This window comes from Canis lupus, chromosome 15 (genome assembly GCF_048164855.1).
Source record: "Canis lupus baileyi chromosome 15, mCanLup2.hap1, whole genome shotgun sequence".
Taxonomy (NCBI): Eukaryota; Metazoa; Chordata; class Mammalia; order Carnivora; family Canidae; genus Canis; species Canis lupus.
In genome coordinates, this window is record NC_132852.1 from 43,425,942 (window position 1) to 43,438,126 (window position 12,185).

Consider the following 12,185-nt stretch of genomic DNA (forward strand, 5'->3'; position numbering starts at 1 on the left):
CAGTGGCACCCCAAGAAGGAGGCACTATTCCTCCCCCTGTACTCAGGTATGGGGGCTGCACCGTGAGCAGAGGAGTCGGCAGCAAGCAGACCACCTCCAGTACAGTGATCCCATAGGACTCACTCTCACCAAGGGACAGCCCCCGCTTTCCAATGAAATATAAAATATTTCGAGCTAAATGGAACTTAAAATAAGCCAATTTAAAACACCCTTCAACAAAGCAGAACACTTAACAGGCTTGGACAGACTAACGTTCAAGGGGTCTGACCCCTGGCTGCTTCTCTCTTTTCCGTGCCCGGATGAAAGGCTGTGTCCCCATCTAGGCAACCAGAACCTGCTAGCCCAGGTTGACTCTTTTTGTGACTACACCCTGGCAGGCGGCTCACTTGAATGACAAACAAATGCCTTTGTATACTGCTGCACACTTTTCAAGGGGCCTTCTGGTGGCCCGGTGTGGACAGTCTCAACAGCCCCATGGAGCTGGCGTCTGGAGGCCTCCTTCTACAGATGAGAGGACAGCCTGACTTAGAGATGGTGTTGACAGGGATGAATTGCCCCAAGCCTTGCACACCTAGGTATTGGCACAGTCAGGACTCCAACCAGATGCCCCTTGCCCAGTCCTGGATGGATGCAGCACCCTGAATTCTGCGGGATGGCCCCTGTGGCAATGGTGTCGGATGTGCCTTGATCTGCACTACATGCAGACTGCCCCCCAGATGACCTACGGAGCACTGTTGCGGAGAGTGGAGGGTGGGCAGAGGTTCACAGACAGTCGGGCTGAGCCATCCAGTGAGGTAAAAGCCGGCCTTGGATGGTGACAGTCCCTCATCCCTGCCAGCAGCACTGACCCTTCCATAGACAAGGCCTTGACGTCACCTACCCCCTCAGACATCTGTCTCTTCCTCCGGAGAGTGGGGTGATGAAAGTGCTACCCTCATGGGGCCGTCATGAGGATGAGCTGAGCGAACATGTGATGTGCATAGAAGCATATCTGGCCCACAGTACCTACTGCCCAAGGGCTTCAATGACGATGGCATTGCATCATTTCTTCAGACAGGCATTCGCTCTGCATCTATGCTGTGCCCATCCCAGCCTCATCATTCCTACGATTAAATTGGTGCAGGGACTCCTGGATATCTCAGCAGTTTAGTGCCACCTTAAGCCCAGGGTGTGATCCTGGAGTCCTGGGATTGAGTCCCACGTCAGGCTCCCTGCATGGAGCCTGCTTCTCCCTCTGCCTGTGTCTCTGCCTGTCTTTCTCTGTGTCTCTCATGAATAAATAAATAAAATCTTAAAAAAAAAAACAAATAAATTGGTGCAAATGTTGAGGAAACCATGGGCATTGTGTTGGCAGGGAAGGAGAGGCACAACCTGTCTGGGAGGCCAAGACACCCGATCTGAGGTTGGAGCATCATCACAGCCTGAGGCATCAGCCTGTGGTTTGGGGCTCTCTCACAGGGTAACCCCAGCCACTGGCCCCACTGATCATCCATGGGGGCCACAGGGGTGCAGTGCCCCACAGAGATGCCTCAGCCAGCTGGTGTACCTGCTTCCCATCTGTGACTCCATACCTCCCGTGGCAGGTTGTGAACCTCAGCGCTCACATGCTGGAATCCCAAGTTTTCTGGGTTGGGAGGGGTCACTCGTCCAAGTTTTACTCGGAGTATCTTCCTCCTCTTTCTCCTGTACACGAAGCTGAGGTAGAAAAAGATGTTCGGGTCGATGCTACCATAAATCGTGTCTTCTTGGAACACAACTTCCAGGTGCAGGCGTTTAAATCAGCACAGTGTTTCCTTTATCCCCAACAAGGGAGAGGTGGCCAGATATGCCTTCAGTTGCATTAATTAAGTGCCTACTGCACCCAGGCCTGTGAAAGTCCCTGTCAGCCTAGGGATACAGAAACAGAGGCAAAATAACATCAGGATTTTATATCTGCAAGGACAGCACAGTGCAATCCGTGTTGCGACAGGCCTCGGCCCTGGGGGGTATGGGACTCCAGAGGAGGAACACCTTTTCTAGCCTGGAATTAGGGAGAGGTTGGGGGAACAGTGTGGGGAAAGCCATCCTGGGAGAGGAGGCTTTGCTTTATAATAGATTCTGAGAACTGAAGACCAGCAAGGGCTCAGGGATTTTTTTTTTTTTTATGATAGTCACACACAGAGAGAGAGAGAGAGAGAGAGAGGCAGAGACATAGGCAGAGGGAGAAGCAGGCTCCATGCACCAGGAGCCCGACGTGGGATTCAATCCCGGGTCTCCAGGATCGTGCCCTGGGCCAAAGGCAGGCGCAAAACCGCTGCGCCACCCAGGGATCCCAGGATTTTTGATATTTAAAAAAATAGGAACAAGAATAGGGACTCTGGAAGAAGTGGGGGAAGGAAGCCACAGGTGGCTCTTCTCGGCCTGGTCCCCAGGTGCCCGGGCCCCCCAGGGCTGCTCCTGTCCCTGCAGCTTTGAGGGAGTCAGGCACTGGGTCCTCCTAGCAAGAACTACCCAGGAGGAGCAGGTTTCAGGTGGCAGAGACTCAAAGCTAAGCCAGAGGCGGGTCTGCACCTTGATGCTGGTTAGAACCTCCCAAACAGCTTCAGAATGTCCCCCGGTGGCTCTCATGGGCAGCCAGGGCTGAGGGCCGCTAAGCTTGGTTCAGGAACTGTATAGCCTGGATCTCATCTGATCTGCAGCCCTGCTGGCTGCCTGGGGTGGAGGATGGGTTTCCCCATTTTGCAGAGGAGGAAGCAGATTTTCGGAGGCCGAGTCGGGTGCCAAACATCGTAGATGTGGCTCGGGGGGCATGGAGGCGAGTTTGCAAGCATGGCACCTGCTCCTTCACTGGCCCAAGGTCCTGCCATGTGCTGATCCATCACAGCCAGAGTCTCAGTGGAGCTGCTGCCAAGCGCATGGTTTTTGGGTGCCCCGGAACCCCTCACTTTGGAGGTGCCACAGAACCCCACGTCTCCTGGGGATGTGTTGCTTTGTCACAAACCCCTCAGGGGAACTACAAACGCCAGCCACCATGCTTAGTCCAGGCTCCATGTGGACGCTAGCTCAGAGCAAATGAGAGATGGAGTGAGCCTAAGAGGGGCAAGGACCCCGAGAGCATCCCTGGGCTCCACAGGGATCTGCTGGGGAAGAAAGAGAGCTGGAGGACATCCCCACCTGGCTCCTCAGGAGCAGAGAGAGGACATGCCTGACTCCCTGGGCGGTGTTGCCACAGCTTCTGCTGTCCCGTCGGCCTCATGGGCTGCTGAGACCCATGGTCATCGCTCAGGGTCCCCCGAAGCCATCTTAAAGCCTGAGTGGAGCAAAGGCTGGAGCACGTACGAAGGGACAACCATGCAAGGAGGCCATGTGACCACGCTGGCAGACCTTGGAATGCTGCATCCATGAGCCAAGGAGAGCGGAGAGTCAGTGGCTACCACCAGAAGCTAGGAAGAGGCAAGAAAGGCCCTGCCCACACCTCCAGATGTTACTGGAAGATTTCAGACTTCCAGCCTCCAGGATTGGAGGATCATAAATTTCTATTGTCCTAAGCCCCTCGGTTTGCCAGACCTTGTGATGGGGCCCCAGGACCCCGAGGACACAGACAGGGTGGTGAAGTGACCATTGGAGAGTGCGCTGAGTGGCAGGGCAGGGCGCCAGAGGTGGGGGAAGCCTGTCCAGGCCATGTCTTCGGGCAACCTCATGGCCTGCAGGCACTCCAGGGCCTGTCTGGGATGCGCCTGGGATGTGTACCACCCAGGGCCGAGGCCTGTCGCAACACTGACAGGGACTTTCATAGGCCCCCCAAGCCCCGCCCGGCCAGTCCCAGCATCACGCCTGCCTCTTCAGGGTCTGGGGCCACCTGGCTGCTTGGGGCAGGCATCCATCCTCCAAGGCCTGGCTGCAGGGGTGTGTGGGAGGGTATCTCTAGCTCTCCACCTCTCCCACCCCCCTCTAGCCACCTCCTGGCTGTGCACAAACTCAGTTCCATGGTGGAAGAGGGATGAAGAAGACCAAGTCCCCAAGGACACTGGCCTCTGAAGGCCAGAGGGTGCTTCCCGCAGCTCCCTGAGGCTCTCGGCAGGCTCCCTGGGCACACTCCAAGCCCCCCTCCCCATCTCCCACCCCGTGCCCCCTGCCCCACCCGCACACTCAGCCAGGCCGCCCTTGACCATGAACCCAGCCGCCAGGGCTCTCAGCAACCAGGAACTTGCTTCCCCCTAGGCTGGTGGGTGGAGCGGGGCACCGGGGCACCGGGGGAGGGAGGCTGGGGGGCTCCAGGCAGGGCCGGGGGTGGGCCACAGAGGGCCATCCCAGCCCCTGGAGCCGCCCCACGGGGCCCAGCCGAGGGGGAGAAATACCCCCGACACTTACCAGCATGGAGCCCGCGTGCCAGCCTTCTCAGCAGTCTTCCCGGAGCCAAGAAGGCCTGTCCTCCTGGAGCTCCGAGCTGGTCTCCCGCCCACCCCTTGCACACCCCTGCACTCATGCACAGTCACACACTGGTGCACACCCACACGCATGTACGTACAGGCTCATGCACGCTCACGCACATCCACAGGCTTGCACGCATTCACACGCCCCTGCTATGGGGCCCAGTGGGCCAGGGCCTGGGAGGTGAGGAGGGAGGGTGTGCAGGTCCTGGCGGGGCCCCTCAGAGAGCAGGGCCAGGGACTCCCGCTGGAGGTGCCTCAAGCCGGGGAGCCCTGGGCGCCCTGAGGCATGGGGTGGGAGCAGAGGGGACCCCCCCCCACTGGGGTGGGCGGCGGCACTGGACACCAGGCTTTGCCCAGATCCCCTTCCAGGCGGAAGATGGAAGTTGGCTTTTGTCTGACCTGGTCAGACAGAGCCGTTTTGTGGGATAAAGGCTTAACGCTGGGTGAACACGCAGAAAAAGCTCGGTGCTGGCCCTCTGACAATCCCATTGTCTGGGGTCTGAGCCCAGCGGTTGGGGCTGAAAGCGCCAAGTTCATGACATTTCAAAGAGAAATGATACTGGGGCGGAGGGAAGGGGGGAGGGAAGGGTGTGCAGGAGACACAGAATCTTCAAACACCCAGCGACAGCACTGGACACGGTGCTCCTGGGCAGCTCCTCACCCCCCGCTCAGACTGGCTCCCTTTCTCAGGCAGTGGGATAGGGGAGCCAGGCACAGGTCAGGGTCACCAGAAGCTGCTGTCTGCAAGGTGAAGGTGTAAAAAGAAGGCCAAATAAGCCGTGTGGAAGCTTCCAGGACCGTTAGTGCTGGGGAGCCTCGGTCAGCGCAGGCTCTCATTGTCCTCACCACCCCGGCAAATGAGAATTTGCCAAAAGGACTTTAGGTGAAAAAGGAGTTTATTTTTTAAAAGAGCTACCGTGTTATTGTTTTCTTTCATTTTTATTATTGTTATTACCAGATCCTTTCTTAAAAAATTTTTTTCTTTGCCAGGGAGGTTCCATTTTTATGTTTCATTTGTTTCACGTGCCTCTGCAAAGGCAAATAATTCGGGAGAGAAAGCGGAGTCAGGAAATTGAATGTGTTTTGTCTCCAGCCAAGTTTCCCTTGAGTGATTTCGTTTGCTTTCTGCCTGGCAGAGAAGGCTCTGTGCTCTCGGACCTCCAGCCTGCTGGGCCAGGCAGGCAGCCCGCCATCCTCCGCCCCGCCTCAGGTGGCTGGGGGTTGGGGTGGGGAGCTCGCACCCCTCAGCCCATTGGCCAGGTAAACCATCCTCCAGAAGAACAAAAAAACGTGGCCTTGCGGAATCATTCTCCTGCAGGAGAAAATAGGATTAGGCCAAAGTATCAGCAAGGTAAGTCGGATTAACAGCAAGGTTCAATACATTTTGGCATTCTTGTGCAATTTTTAATTGTACAAAGGTATATGTTTCCCTTGCCTGGTTTTATTTAAAGAGGCTGTTTGTTTGTGCCCACGAGGTAAACGATGAGCGATAAGGCTCTGTGTGGAATTGGAAACGGATAACCTTGCAAAATGACATTTCGCCCTGCAACGTGTGACACGCACGGGCAGATAAAGGCAGCTGTCTACACCCGTTCTTTGTTAACGCCTCTTGCCCCCTGGCGTCGCTTTCATGGAAGGACACCCATCGCGCTGCTGCAGAGGTGTCTGCCAACGGGCTCCTTCCCCACAGGCAACCACAGAGGTGACTGTGCGCCGATTCATTTTTTAAATACCCAGAGTGGGTGTTTAAAAGCACACCAACAGGCACTGCAGAATTTGATGCCAAAGCCCGTTGTTGATACTATTGAGAAAAAAAGAAAGCCTAGCTCTTTATTGCATTTTGCCACATGCAGAGGAAGGCTAGATTTGCTAATCAGGCTCTTGTCTTAGCAGGATTTCTTTGGGCCGAGGCAAGGGAACAATTATAATCGTTTAAGTTTGCAAATCATTTAGCAATGAACTTGTGGAGGGAGGTGCGGAGGGCTGCGGGTCCCCAAGGTAGCCAAAGCCAGCTCCCGAACCAGTGGGAAGTCATCGAATCCGACGGTCGGTGGCATCGCGGATGGTCCTTTTCAGGATCACTGCAGACAGAGAGCCAGAGGGGACAGAATCAGTCCAAAAGGTTTTTGAGGTTCTGGCTGAGAGAGAAATGCGCGTTTGCGGAAGCTTGGGGCCAAAGGAAAAGAAAGTTATGCTTGATCAAAGTTGCCTCTGTGGGTGGGGGGTTGCTGGGAGGGAGGTGGGCGGTGGGATTCGCCTTCCGCTTCGGACCTCACGCGGCCCGCCGGTCGGCGCGGTTCTGCACCGGCAGTTTCTATGGCTGGAGACAGGTGTCCCCAGAAGAACCGAGCAGGGTCAGAAGTCTGGGAAAGTTGTGGCAGATGTTTGTGTGCTTCGGCCAGCTCGGGAGGCAGACTGCTTTCCTCCCTTGGCGGGAATGGAGAGAGAAGCTGGTTTCCTGTGAGCAGCTGGCCCTGCCTAGGCTGTTTCACTGCTGTCCCAGAGAGCTCCCTGCAGCCACCGGGGAGGTGCCAGCGGGCACTTCCGCAGCTATCTTGGGGGGCCGGGGTGCGTTTAGGTGAATTCCGGAAGTCTGTCATTCCATTTTGATCAACCTGGTGAAGGAGGACCCAGGGATCTGTTTATTTTTTAGATGTTTGCCGTTTCCCAGATTTAACGTAGATACGGGTGTCTCTGCAAGTGGCGAGGGAGCCTCCTGCAAGGCAGAGGAGTCCATGATTTCACGGCTCAGCTCGGTTTGCAAATTCATGCCCGAGTGCCTCTTTAAAAACTGATTGATGATCCCACTTATTGCTAAGGCTGCAGGGCTCCAGGACCCATTATTCTCTCTCAGGTGGGGTAAGACCCAACACCTCTTCGGTCTAAACCGTGTTCTGGTTACTCAGCACACACGTTTAAAGGTCTTTATTTCCACAAGACAGCTGACAGTTCTAAAGGCCTCAGGAATCTGACCCATTCTGCCTCCTCTTCTCCCCATCTTTATTTTTTTTAAGATTTTTTTTTATTTGACAGAGAGAAAGAGAACACAAGCAGGAGGAGCAAGCAGCCGGCAGAGGGAGAGGGAGAAGCAGACTCCCCGCTGAGCAGGGGGTCTGATGCAGGACTCGATCCCAGGACACCCCCTCCCCCCGCCCCGCCACCCATCATGATCTGAGCCGAAGGCACCACTGAGCCCCCCAGGTTCCCCTCCTCTTCTCCCCATCTTTAAGCTATAACATTTGTGGGAGTGTTCCTTCACTGGAGTCTGTATCTCTGCACGGATTCGTTTTCCCAGGTGTCTGACCTCAGTACCTGAGGCCTGGCTGCAGACGCTGTGTGATGGGAAGAAGGGAGTCCAGCCCGCCTGCACCCCACCCTTCGTCTCTGGCTTGTTTTTGAAGGAACTCCGAGCTCAGTGGGACACAGAGGGGTCCCTAGCCTGGGGCAGGTTGACCAAATGTCAGCATGGGAGACAAGGGCAGAAGAGACCTTGTGGGGAAAGGGAGTTCCATCAAATGGGTACAAAATATCAACCTGTACATTGACTCCCACACCTTTGTCTGGGCTTGATGTTGACCTCTGCTGACTTCCCTGGGCTTGTTCGTAACCAGCAGAGGTATTGATTAGAGGGATACTGCCTTTATGGCTATCCATAACATGTTTTGTTTAGCTAGAATTTAAAAGTAACGGTGAACCATCATCCCAGGTGAAAGAGTATATACCCTGAAACCCTCGGAACAGAAACAGAAAAGGGATGTGGGGGCAACACTCTTCTTTACTCTTTGGAGGAGGGGGCCGAGGGGAGGAGGCAGCTGTGTTTCCTAAATCCAGGGACCGCTGGAGAAACCCAGAGGCCGAGCCTTTTCCTGCAGGCCTGCACTCCTGCCTCCCTATCTCCAATCCACAGGCACCGCAAATAATCACCAACACAGAGACAAGGGGGCCCTTGGCCACCTGCATTTGTGCCTTTGTCAGCCTTGGGACCCGGGGAATGGCGGCTTCCAGCTCATAGGGTGGTGGACCCAAGCTCAAAAGATCCAGGGTTGGGGGAGTCTGGATATGAGCTGGAGCCGGACCTCCAGCTTCACCATGGCCAGGAAGTGCAAGCTGCCTCGGGGTGCCCAGCAAGCTGATTACTGGGTGCTGGGGTTCCTGGCCCAGGCAGCCTTCTCCCACAAAGGCCCCACCTGGGGCTACCCCAAGTCTGAGCCCTGAGTCAGGCCTGAGCCTGAGCTCCTGACTGTAGGGTTGCTAGGCTCTTGTTTTTTTCTCAGGAGAGGGGGTTTGGAGGTGCGGAGTGCGCTGGGAAAGCACAGAGGAACTATTAGGGTGTCTCCCCCCCCGAGAGCCAAGGAGGCCAGCTAGGCTAGACCTTAGGGACGCCCTGCCAGGTGTGTGTTGGGACAAAAAGCCACAGTCGCGGTGGTAGGTGTTTGGGGTGGTGCCCAAGTTAGAAACCTCCTTCCTTTGTGGACTTGAAGGAGGGGCAGGGAGCACACAAGAGGCCTTCCAGTGAGCCATGAAGTCCCAGTTCCTGCTCCCCACTGCTAGCCTGGGTAGGGGAAATGAGATAAACCCAGCACAATCACAGAACCCTCTCTTGGGGGGGCCCAAACAGAAAGGGAGAAGTGGAGATGGGGAAAGAGCAAGTTCATTCCCCAAAGGGCTTTATTATAAAAGTCGCTCTGGAAGAGAACAAAGCGGGAACTGTTAATGTTTGTAAGTGTGCCTATTTCTTTAATAGTTGTCTTCTCTAAATATAGCATCTAATAAAAGATATCTTAAAACCCCTGAATTGAGCCGAGTCCAAAAGCTGTCTCTTGGCCAAGTTCACACACATCAGCTCCCTCCCTGGGCATCCTCACACATTTTATTTATCCTTCAGTTTATTCAAACTTATTTTTGAACCACACGAATGCAGTTTTATTTGGCTAGTAAAGATTGTGTTTAACTCATTGAGTATGCATTGTAAAAGTTTTGCAGTCAAATGCCAACCCGAATTCCAAATTGGGAAGTTAAATATTTGTTTTTAATTTTCTGGCTTAAAAATGTTAACTAACAGAAATGATTCTTTCTGCTCTAATGTGCTTGCATAAATGGGGTTGTTATTGGAATCTTCCCCTAAAACAACATTTGCTTCCTGTCCTGACACATTGTGTTTGGAAACTCGACTCTTAGGAGCAATTTTAATATGTATAAATAAAAAGCAAGTGCTTGACCTTATAGTGTTTTGGTACAGAGGCTTATAGGAGGCAGGAAAATGAGAACACAGCATTTGTATTATTATTTGAGAAGCTTGATTAAAGACAAGTTTAAGTAAAAAAAATGTATTTTGTGGGAAATTATAGAAGAGCTTGCTTTACAAAAAAAATATAGGCACCAAAGACCCCTTAATGTTTGTCCTTTTAATATTATAATTGAAGATTGAGTAAATAACTTAAAATCTGGAATTTTGTAAAAAAAAAAAATCCAGGATTTAATCTGCCAAATATGTCAGCTGTGTTGCATTATCTTGCATTTACCGGTTCATATGTGTCACTTTCTTAAATTAAGCAAATTGCCCTTTTTTTCACTGAGTGCCACTAAAGGACAGAAAAGACAAATAGGTTTGGAGCTGACCTCACACATGTAACCCGCACGCCCTTGTGGGGAGTGAAGCTGCAGCAAACTGTGCCTTCTCTGGGGAGGTGTATTTCCAGGTAAACCAAACTGCAAACAGTTTAAAACCCTCTGCTTAAAATAGACTCTCAGATGATGGTGAAAATGAACCATCTGACTAGAAACCAAGACGGGATCCATTATAGAGATCACAGTATTCCAACAGCCCCTCACATTTGACTTTTTAAAAAACCATGTTTTGGGGGGATGAAGTCTGAAACCTGGGGTGGGGGGCAGCTAGAAACACGTAACAACCCCAACAAGCAGATTGTGGCTGTGTCTGAACTGCAAGCCACTTCCTCCCTCTCCGCTTTATCGTCTAAAATCTAGAGGAAGCAGAGATGCCCCCTCCTACCTGCGGCTGGGTCTCCACGGGCCACCAGCCCCAGAGTAAAACGGAACCTCACTTCCGCGTCTGTGCACCGCACACCAGAGACCCTCCCTTCTCCTCCACTCGGCATGAAGTAAGTGCCCACTGCACCCCCCTCCCCGACTCAACCGTCTCACATCTCTTTCCAGCCAGGTAGGGCTTGTGCAGACGGAGACCACTCTCCACCGGCATTAGGGTATCCCCAGGGCTCCTGCTGGAGACACGTGTGCAGGGGGTGACCACGTGTACCCAGAGCGACGTAGGTGTCAGTGGGTCAAACACAACCATTCCATATCCCCTGGCAGTTTGAACTCCACCAACCTTCCTCCTCCTCCTCCTTCCGGGGAGAACCTCGGGAAGAAAAGGAAAGAGAGGCATAGCTTTCTGGTGTCTGAGGTGGGCAGGGATGGAGGAGCTTCTAGGAGGCAAGTTATTTCCCTTCCCCAGACTCAGGGATTCATCCGGTCACCAGGTAATTCGCTGGCCCCCTCATCTACAGCCAACCCCATTTGAAATCTACCTGGAGAAACTCTGGGGAGGTGTGCTCCGTCTCCTTGGCCCCTCTGAGCTCCAGGACCACCTTGGGGAAGCCCTCACTGCCACCCAGCCACAGCCGAGGCAGGCCTTCCTCCCTGGGCATCCCGGCTCCTGCATCAGTTTGACTCTCCTCCCCAGATCCGCCTGCCGCCGCCCACTCCTGTCCTGTGGTCCTGCGGGAAGAAGGGACAGGGAGGTGTTTCCTTTCTAATTGTACTTAATGCTTCTTCTAAAAAACAGCGGGAGGAGAGACGGCGGTCTAACTCCTCTTGCCACCCTGCGGCCATCTCCTTAGCTAGGAGAGCCCCTGGATTTTAAGAAGCGACCTCCCCCGCCCCCCGCCTTCCGCCCCCATCCCCCGACCGTCTGCCGTGAGGGCGGCCAGCGCGTGGATGCCCCGTGCGTGGGCGCGCGGCGGGCGCAGGGACGCGTGTGCGCCCGGGCTCCGGAGCCGGCCGTTCTGCACCGCGCAGGCCTGCGGGAGGGAGGAGGGAGGCGGAGGGAGGGGAGGCCGGGCCGCGCCACGGACCCGAGACAATCGAGCTTCCTTCCGGGCGCCTGCACTTGCTCACCTTCCCTAGGTGACCTTTAGGCCCGCGGCGGCCGGGCGGGAGCGGGGCTGACTGGGCTCGTCCTCGGTGCCGGCCGCGCTCGCGGTGCGAAGTGAACCCTCAGTGGACGCTCTCGACCCAGCGCGCCGGCGGCCGCTCCCCATTCACATGTCCCCGCGTAATGAATTCGTCCATTTAGAAACATTACAAGGAATATTGGAGATTGACTGCCAGAGGAAGTGACACTTGACCCTGGCATCCCGCGCCCGGGAGGGGACAGCCGCGGGCTTCACAATAGGAGTCGCCGGGCAGCGCCTCCGGTGGTGACCGCCCCTGCCCTCCCGCCTCCGCGGGGCCCCTACCCCGCCGGGGACCCTTCCCGGCCCGGGGCCCCATCCCCGCCGGGGCGCCTTCCCTCCCGGGGCCCCTTCCTCGCGCCTCCCGCCTCGCCCCTCCCGCCTCGCCCTCCCGCCTCGCGCCGCCTTCCCTGCTCTACATCTCCTCGCAGCCGCGTTTCAATCAAACTCACTGGGATGGCACCGAGCAGGCGCCGGGGACAAGGAATACGGCGCGGGCAACAACGCGCGAACAGGCCCCCACCCCGGGGTCCCTGCGCTCCAGCGCCCCCACCCGCACGCGCTCCGCTGGCGGGGACCC

The 12,185-nt window shown here is 55.2% G+C and overlaps 1 long non-coding RNA gene across 1 annotated transcript; it reads right to left on the reverse strand.

Annotated features, from left to right (window-relative positions):
• Positions 1-5,332: 5,332 nt before the first annotated feature.
• On the reverse strand, positions 5,333-11,856 carry LOC140605546 (uncharacterized). The gene is made up of 3 exons (XR_012008195.1): positions 11,550-11,856; positions 10,961-11,150; positions 5,333-6,493 (listed from the first exon to the last, which is right to left on the reverse strand). It is a non-coding gene; the product is annotated as an uncharacterized lncRNA (long non-coding RNA).
• Between the last annotated feature and the right edge of the window lie 329 nt (positions 11,857-12,185).